Source organism: Triticum dicoccoides, chromosome 1B (assembly GCF_002162155.2).
Source record: "Triticum dicoccoides isolate Atlit2015 ecotype Zavitan chromosome 1B, WEW_v2.0, whole genome shotgun sequence".
Lineage (NCBI taxonomy): Eukaryota > Viridiplantae > Streptophyta > Magnoliopsida > Poales > Poaceae > Triticum > Triticum dicoccoides.
Window position 1 is genome coordinate 524616901 of NC_041381.1, and position 9656 is coordinate 524626556.

The following is a 9656-nucleotide window of genomic DNA, read 5'->3' on the forward strand; positions in this document are numbered from 1 at the left end:
GCTAAATGGGGCGATGGAGAGTGAGGTTTTCGCGACGGAGGTTGTCGGATGAACCGAACACGACCTCTAGTGGTACAGAGCCTGTAAAATTGGCTAAGAAGGCCTGGCGTCACTCCCTTGAAGGAAGTGCTGCTATAGCGAATTTTGGTGGGTTCTATCCCCAGTCTGTGGACGATGTCCTGGTATAGCAGGGGCCGCGCTGCATGTTATCACGTGAAGTGAGTTCACTGTTTTGACTTCTAATGGGAAAGTCTTTTGGTTTCCGGAGCGCTGCTTTTGGGTTTCGTCACTTTCACTTGGTGTGTCGAGCCCTTTGTGTTCGGTGTTAAGTCGGCCGGACTGCTTGAAGACCCAACAATCTCTATGGGTATGGTTCGTAGGCTTCCCGGAGGTACCGTGTATCTGACACAGTCTATCCAGAATCTTGTTTAGGTTGGATAGCTCGTCACTGTTATCCTTTAGGGGCAGTGTTTTGTTGTTCGGCCGAGAGCTTTTGAATCCGACGTTGACCGCCGTACTATTTGGGCCATTTTCCTTATTCCGGCGCTGATCTTTTTTGCGTCGTGATTTCCCATTTCCATCCCTGATTTCGGATGTACTCGGGTTGCTGGTGCTGCATCTAGCCAACCAGCTGTCTTCCCCCGCGCAAAAGCGGGTCATGAGACTTGTTAGTGCGGCCATTGTTCTTGGTTTTTCCTGGCTGAGGTGTCTGGCGAGCCATTCGTCTCGGACATTGTGTTTAAAGGCTGCTAAGGCTTCAGCGTCCGGACAGTCGACTATTTGGTTCTTTTTAGTGAGAAACCTGTTCCAAAATTTGCGTGCTGATTCTCCGGGCTGTTGAGTTATGTGACTTAAATCATCTGCATCCGGAGGCTAGACATAAGTCCCCTGAAAATTTGCTCGAAACGCATCCTCAAGCTCTTCCCAACTTCCAATCGTATTGGGAGGCTTTTAAGCCAATGCCGGGCGACCCTTTGAGCTTGAGGGGTAGGTATTTTATGGCATGGAGATCGTCTCCTCTTGCCATTTGTATGTGTAAGATATAATCCTCAATACAGACTCCGGGGTCTGTTGTTCCGTCGTATGCCTCTATGTTTATGGGTTTAAATCCCGCTGGAAATTCATGATCCAGTACCTCGTCGGTGAAACATAGTGGGTGTGTGGCGCCCCTGTATTTGGGTGTGCCGTTGTCTTCAAATGCTCGGCTGGTTGTGTTACTTCCTGGAGTCTTCTTTTTTGGCCCATAGATAGACCTGGCCGGGTTATCCTTTTTCTAAGGATCTTTATGCTGATCATGTGCCGGCTTGTGTGTGGCGCCCTGTGTTGCACTTGGCCTGTCATCTGGTCGTCTATCAGGCCAGGCGGCCCCTTTCTTTTTTGACTGCGGGGGCTCGAAGGCCTCCTCGTCAAATTTGGGCAACAGCTTGCGCTTTGGGTAGCTCTTTGTCTGGTGACTAGTGCCATATTTATCTGCGGTGTAGAGTACTTTGCTCCATCTCATTCTGAGTGCGTCTTCCGCTGTTTTGAGCTTCCACTTTTGCTTCTTCAGACTTCTTGCAGTGGCGACGAGCCTTTTATGAAGATTCATATGCTCTGGTGATGTGAGATCATTTTCGCCGGGGATGGGTTGCTTTCCTGCGCCCGTTAGGCGCTGGTTCTTGGCCGTCTCCGGCATCGTCGTCCATACCGTCGATGTCCTCGGAGTCGTAGTCTAGCATGTCGGTTAAATCATCGACAGCGGCTACCAAGTGGGTGGTGGGTGGGCTTTGAATTTCTTCATCTTCTGCATCCCAACCGTCCTGACTGCAGTCCGGCCAGGGCTCTCCTGATAACGAGAGATATTTTAGTGAACTCAAGATGTCGCTGAAAGGTGAGTGTTGAAAGACGTCCGCTGCAGTGAACTCCATGATCGGTGCCCAATCGGATTCGATCAGGGCGGGCGTGGGGGGTTTGGAGTCCGGCGAGGAGTCCGGCACCTCGGAGTCACGAGCTTTATGAGGGACAAAGTCAGTGTTCGGCTCTATCACCATAGAGGTTGCAGCCCCCGAGGCGGTGTCTAAGCATCCATCCTCGATCTGCGGAGCTGGCTCTGAATTGAAGATCGGAGCGGTTTTGAGTGCGGCCTCCAAGGTACTGTTCGGCTGCAAAGCTAAATCTTGCTCGCTGCGACAGTGTGGCACGCTTGGCTGTGGCTCGATCCTATCGAGGATCAAGTCCCCGCAGATGTCAGCCGTGAAGTTCAAACTTCCAAATCTGACCTGACGGCCAGGGGCATAGCTTTCGATCTGCTCCAGTTGGCCAAGCGAATTGGCCCGCAGTGCAAAGCCGCCGAATACGAAGATTTGTCCGGGGAGGAAGGTCTCACCCTGGACTGCATCGTTGATGATGATTGAAGAAGCCATCGAGCCTATCGGTGACGACACAGGGGAACTCTCAATGAAAGCACCAATGTCGGTGTCAAAACCGGCTGATCTCGGGTAGGGGGTCCCGATCTGTGCGTCTAGGCGGATGGTAACAGGAGACGAGGGACACGATGTTTTTACCCAGGTTCGGGCCCTCTTGATGGAGGTAAAACCCTACGTCCTTCTTCATTAATATTGATGATGTGGGTTACAAGAGTAGATCTACCACGAGATCAAGGAGGCTAAACCCTAGAAGCTAGCCTATGGTATGATTGTTGTTCGTCCTATGGACTAGGGCCATCCGGTTTATATAGACACCGGAGAGGGATAGGGTTACACAGAGTCGGTTACAAAGGTAGGAGATCGACATATCCGTATCGCCAAGCTTGCCTTCCACGCCAAGGAAAGTCCCATCCGGACACGGGACGGAGTCTTCAATCTTGTATCTTCATAGTTTTGGAGTCCGGCCGATGATGATAGTTCGGCTATCCGGACACCCCCTAGTCCGGAACTCCTTCAGTCCTCCTGCCCGATTACTTTTGATCGAAGGGACCACCCCACTAGCATCCGTCACGGCAGATTCGCCACATTGGTTCTAGACCCAATAATTGACGGATTTCACCTCATTAGAGTCCTCATGGACGGTGGCAGCAGGCTGAACCTGCTTTATCAGGATACAGTGTGAAAAGTTGTCACATCCCTAGCTTCTGGCATTGCTCTAGGTTAACTTCATGTGTGCATCATGTCTATATTTTTGAAACTTGAATTGAGGAATATTGGAAGCCTCAAAACCCTAAATAAAAGAGGGGCAAAAACCCTAGAAATCTCATTCATTGCTCCAAAAGGCTCTTCTTAAATGTTTGATAATTTTTGGTAAGGGCTCTGGTCCCAACCAAAATATTGAACATTTTTAAGGATTTATTTTTGGGACTTTGAATTTAAATCATTAGCTATTTGAATTTGAATTATATTCATATAATTAGAATATAATTTCAAATACCCCTGAAATATTTTATGAGCTTTTGGAAAAGTCCATCTAGCCAAATAAAATTATTCAGAGGAGTTTTTGGCATTGTTTGAATTTGTTTAAAATTCAAAACAGTGGCAAAACGAAATTAAATAAAACAAAACAGAAGAAAAATAAATAAAAGAGAGAGAGAGAAGTAAGTTACCTGGCGCCTACCAAGCCCACCTGGGCCTCACCTGGCCGGCCCAGCTAGCAGCCCGGCCACCTGGCCAGCCCACCTCCCCCTGTCGTCTTCCTTCCCTCGCCCCGAAGCAGCTCGGTGGCGAGCACTGGCGACGCCGTGGCCTCCTCCCTGCCTGCCTCACACCCTCGAGGCCCTTCCAGCGCCACGGAGACGGCCACGCAACCCCTCGGACCCCTATCATCCTTTCCCCGAGCTCCTCTCCTCCTCTGGCTCCCTCGCGCGCAACCACCGAATGCAGCCGTCGCCGCCGACTAGAACCACCGCGGCCACAGGCCCTCCCCCGCCTCGCCGACGTGTTCATGGCCTCCGTTTCGACCTCCTCGTCCTCCCCGTCGACTCACTCGACGCCGGATGCCTCAAAACACCGTCACCGGCCTCTTCTTCATCGCCGGCCGCCGCGGATCCCCATCATCGACTCGTCGCCGTCTGGCCTTCCCCGAGCCTGCTTCGACGTCCGCTGCAACCGCCGTGAGCCACCGAACCTTTTCCCCCTCTCCGTTCCCTCTCTGGCACGCCGTAGCCGCCTCGCCCCTTTCGCCCGACTGCGTCGCCGCCTGCACTCACCGCCGACACGACTCCGGCGACCATTTGGTCCGGGCGTCGTGTCCAACATGCTCGCTGCCTCGCGTAGCTGCTGTAGGTGCCACGAACGCGATACCACGGCCGCAGCAGCCCCGTAGCCAGAAACAACCGAACGCCGGCGCCGCCTCGAGCAAGTTTCCGGCGAGCTCCGGCCGTCCCCGCTGCTGCCGCAAGCCTCCCTGGATGCGGGCGAGCCCCAGCTCCCCGCGCGTGCACTCGGCCGGCCGTTTGGTCGCCGGAGACGCAAACCCGAGGCTCGCCACCGTGGCTGGCCTCGCCGGCGTCAAGCCGCCGGTGGGCTTGACCCACTTTGACCACCGCAGGACCCCCCCCTGTGTCCATGACATGTGGGGCCGGCCTGTTAATTAGGCTAGGATTAGTGTTAACTAAATATTAGTTAGTTTAATAGACACTGACAATGGGCCCCAGGCCGCTAACTAAATTAGATTAGTTCTGTTAGTCACTGACGGATGGGACCCACAGGTCAGGATTGACCTGGACCAGCCCGTTGACCCGCTGACGTCATAGTGACGCAATGCTGACGCAATAAGTATTTTCTGGATTTATTATAATTCAGGAAATTCCAGAAAATAGCTAAAACTTCAAAAATTCATAGAAATTCAACCGTAACTCCAAATTAAATAATTTATATATGAAAAATTATCAGAGAAATTCAAGGAATCCATCTGTACCATTTTCATGCATGTTAGATCAACTTATAGATGCTGTTTAGCACAAATCATACTAATGGCATTTAAATATCCACATATGGAGTTTGAATTTGAATCTTGGATTCAAACCAACTTCATTTAATCTGGTTTTAGGTGCATTAGCCCAAAACACATTCATATTGCCATGTCATAGCATGCATCATATTGTGCATTGCATTGATCGTGTTTTTCTGTATTTGCCGGTATTTGTCCCCTCTCGATAGACGTGATACCGATGATGTGATCGTTGACACTGATGAAGACTCAATGTTATCTTCAGAAGTGCCAGGCAAGCAAAACCCCCTTGTTCATTCCGATAAAATCCCACTCTCTCGCTCCTGCTCTCTTTTACTGCATTAGGACAACATTGATTCATCTGTTACTTGCTGCGGTAGCTGAACCCTTTTATCCTCTGCATGACCTGTCATTCCACAGTAATTAGATGAAACCCACTAGCATGAGTAGGAGTTGTTTGAGCCCTGTTGTGCCTACTCATTCATGTTTGTTTGTCATGCCTGCTACTGCTTAGAGTTGAGTCAGGTCTGATTCATCAGGGATGAATCAGAGGTGTGTGAACATGTCCTACTGTGTGTGAGCTAAGTGTGTGAACACGATTTGGTAAAGGTAGCGGTGAGAGGCCATGTAGGAGTACATGGTGGGTTGTCTCATTGCAGCCGTCTTCAGGAATTGAGTTCTGTGTTTGTGATCCATGATTCAGCTACTACCACGCATTGGGCCCGAAACCAATGGACCCTCTCGGCTTCTTGATCACCCTTGTCCTCTGTCCAGGAGTTGCAAGTAGTTTCTGGTGTTTGTAGTATGCTGGAGGCCGTGCGCAGTGCTGACCGTAGGGGTGGGCTGTGATGCGGTAGGCACGTGGCACGGTGTACCGGGCGCCCGTTTGGTGTCTCGGGAACCCTGTTCACATCGTTTGGGGCTGTGAGCGAAACTCCGGCCGGATCTCCTCATGGATGGAACCCGAATAGGCGATAAACCTGGACTAGAGACTTGAGTGATTAGGTAGGCCGTGGCCGACACCCACGTTGGGCTTCCGCTTGAAGGTTGCCGAGTACATGTCGTGTAAACGGCGGTAAGTGGTGAGAGCGTGTGTGAAGAAGTACACCCCTGCAGGGTTAACCTAATCTATTCGAATAGCCGTGTCCGCGAAAAAGGACTTCTGGGTTGCTTATATCAGTTCATAGACAAGTGAAAGTGGATACTCTAAAATACGCAAGATAAGCGTGAGTGCTATGGGTGGCGTTCTCGTAGGGAGATGGGAGCGGATCCATAGTGGTGTATTGATATGGTGAATATGTGGACTCGTGTGCGCCACCTCAAAAGAGTTATTTGCAGTCGTAGTTTAGGATAGCCGCCGAGTCAAAGCTGGCTTGCTGCAGTTAAACCCCACCATCCCCCTTGTTGAAAATAATGCATACGTAGTTAGTTCTGATGTAAGTCTTGCTGGGTACATTTGTACTCACGTTTGCCTATTTTATGTTTTTGCAGAGAGACTTCAGTCTCACTAGTAGTTCCACGTGGACTTCGATGTTTAGCTTGATACCTCAGCTACGATCTTGTGCCCTCGGCAGGATCTGATAGATAGTCAGGCTTCTCAGCCTTTTTCATTTATAGATGTCTGTACTCAGACATGATAGCTCCCGCTTGTGCTTTGACTTGTATGCTCTGATTGTTGGGTCATGAGACCCATGATTGTAATATCTCGCTCCTCGGAGCCTATTGATTAAACTACTTGAGTCGTAGAGTCATGTTGTGATGCCATGTTGTGTTTGCACATATCGAGCATATTGTGTGTATGTTATTGAAATGCTTGGTATGTGTGGGATCTGACTATCTAGTTGTTTATCTTTAGTAGCCTCTCTTACCGGGAAATGTCTCCTAGTGTTTCAACCGAGCCATGGTAGCTTGCTACTGCTCCGGAACACTTAGGCTGGCCGGCATGTGTCCTTCTTCGTTCCTGTGTCTGTCCCTTCGGGGAAATGTCACGCGATGAATACCGGAGTCCTGTTAGCCCGCTACAGCCCGGTTCACCGGAGTCCTGCTAGCCCAGTGCTACAGCCCGGATTCACTCGCTGATGACCGACACGTTCGATGTTGGGTCATGGATGCCTGTCCCTGTAAGTTAGTGCCACTTTGGGTTCACGACTAGCCATGTCAGCCCGGGTTCTTTGTCATATGGATGCTAGCGACACTATCATATACGTGAGCCAAAAGGCGCAAACGGTCCCGGGCCAGGTAAGGTGGCACCCGTGGGAATACCGTGCGTGAGGCCGCAAAGTGATATGATGTGTTACATGCTAGATCGGTGTGGCATTGAGTCGGGGTCCTGACAGCTTTGGTATCAGAGCTTGACTGCCTGTAGGATTACCAAGCCAAACTGGTCGAAGTTGAGTCTAGAAATGCTTTAGTTATATAAGGGAATTGATTGTGGGATGGAACGTAAGGCTCTTTTTACTCCTTATACCTCATGGCCTTCTGATCTGAGTCATCTTATCTTTCCTGCGGGGTTAAGAAACTAGGCTTTCTCTTCTTTCTATCAGGATCACGTCTTACTAATCAGTGGACTTATAAGACTGTTGGATTTAAGTCTCAGTTCAGTTCCTACTACTTCCGTATGTTAATTGTTGATCTCGAGACCTTGATATTGTGCTTCTGAGTGGTTATGCCACCATTTATGTGAATGTCTCAAAATTTTCTGAGCATTTACAGCCGTTATGCTGTCCGAGTCATTCCAGGTTTCTAAATAGTCTGATGCATTTGCAAATCCTTTCCCTCTGGTTTCGATGTTCCTTTATGCCAGCTCAATCACACAAATCAGTGAGTTGAGGTACTCCGTTACCTTGACATATATGTTGGAATAATTATCATGACCCTAGGTGTTTTAGGGAGTCACCTAGTAATCTAGCAACGTTTTGTGTTCCCAGTGTGAAGATTCTGGCCTTTATTATCGAAAGCATCCTGTGATGCCATTTAGTTAGTAGGCATTCTATTCCTGGGTTCTTGAACCCGAGATTCACTCTACTTACTTCATGTTGATAGTAATTGCTAGTGCCTTTAGTATATTAGTAACCTTTGCGATAGTCCTCGAGGTCCGTGGTATATCGTTCTTCCAAATACCATGAACCATTATGGCAGAAGTTTGTTGGATCAAAAGATCACAACAGGCCCTCTATGAGTTCTCCATGCTATATTGTGACTCTGCCAGTTCTACCTTTCTGCATGGGTTATCCGGAAGAAATATGTTGAACTTGGTTCGACATACTAATCTATGCATCCACAACTCAGAAAATTATATGTTCCTTTGAGTTGTTCTCTTTAGTTGCATTCTGACCCTCGTCTATCAATTGATAGTCAAGAGTATGCATGCATTCGTTTATCGATGCCTATTACCCTTGTGGTCCGTCAAGCCATTCTGTCCTGAATGACTTGGAGAAACAAACTCCAGTACCTCATCCATATCTAGGATTGGGTCAAAGTAGTTGTATTCCGCAGATCAAACGCCAATCCAGCTTTTGGGTTCTGTTCTACCTTGGAGTATTACCCCCTTTATGTCAGAATTGTCATGAGAACTGCACCAACTTTCATGAATTTTGACGTAGTAATACTTCTCACCATCATTAGTCATTCCTCGGCCATCGTGTTGATGCAACCGGAATACCGACAAATGAATTGTGATGTGTGAAATCAATACTCCTAGCAACCTTGTTGCTTGGTAGTTAAAAGGATAATAATTTCATTCTTAGCATGTTGGTTTTTGAATCATCCTTCTAAGACTTATCGTGCTACCTATTTCTTATTTCGGTGCACCCTTCGATTGATGAGTTAGGATCTTGTCAAGTCCTCACTCATTTGATCATATCGTCTTGCCCTCAAAAGCGAGATTGTTTTCGAGCTTAGTAACATATCGGTGGTTCGTGATTTTCCGAATATCTTCTCGAAAGTATCACCAGGCTGTCACCTGACTGTTATGTTGAGCTCGTAATCAAGTTGGTTTCTTGTGAACCACCTTCTCTCCAAGAATCGGTGTTAGATATCCCTGAGCTAGTTGGTTAAGCTAGACAACAACTTGGAGAGTTGGAAGATAAAAGCTTGCCTGACTTAGTTCATTCCAAAGGGATATTCTTGTGTGGTGTGTGTTGAAGAAAGATGATATCTTCATCGATTGGTCCTTGTGATCAATTGTTGGATCTATTATCTTACCCAAACCTTTGATTGAGTATGGGCTATCGTCAAATCAAATCTGAACCAGCGATATTCGTAATGTTGTCTTACTCGTGGTTTTTCCTCAAGCATACACCATTATATTCTTGGTCTGACCAATGCTATCACCGTGTTCACATGATGGTGGAAGTCCAGTGATATGGAAATTCCGATGAATTGTTGTTGAGCCCATCAGTAGCATTTTGTCTCCCCCCATGAGTCATGTTGAACATCAACCTAGTGTTGAAAATTTTGTAAGCAAAGCCTTCGTGCTCCGTTCATGAAGTCTATGCTTGGATGGAAGAAGTGACTTCCTCTAATTCATGTGCATTTGATGTAAGTTGCCGCCATGAATTCGAGGAAGATTGTTTTGTTTCCTTTGGAATCATCGCAAGTCAGTCATGCATGTGCGAAGTATTCTATGGTCTGATAGACTGATCATCTTCATTCCATATGCATCCCTAGCACACCAAGCCACTAACTGATTTGTTCTAGGAGAAGGAGTTCTTTTAAGAGCTATCCCGGGCTTAATC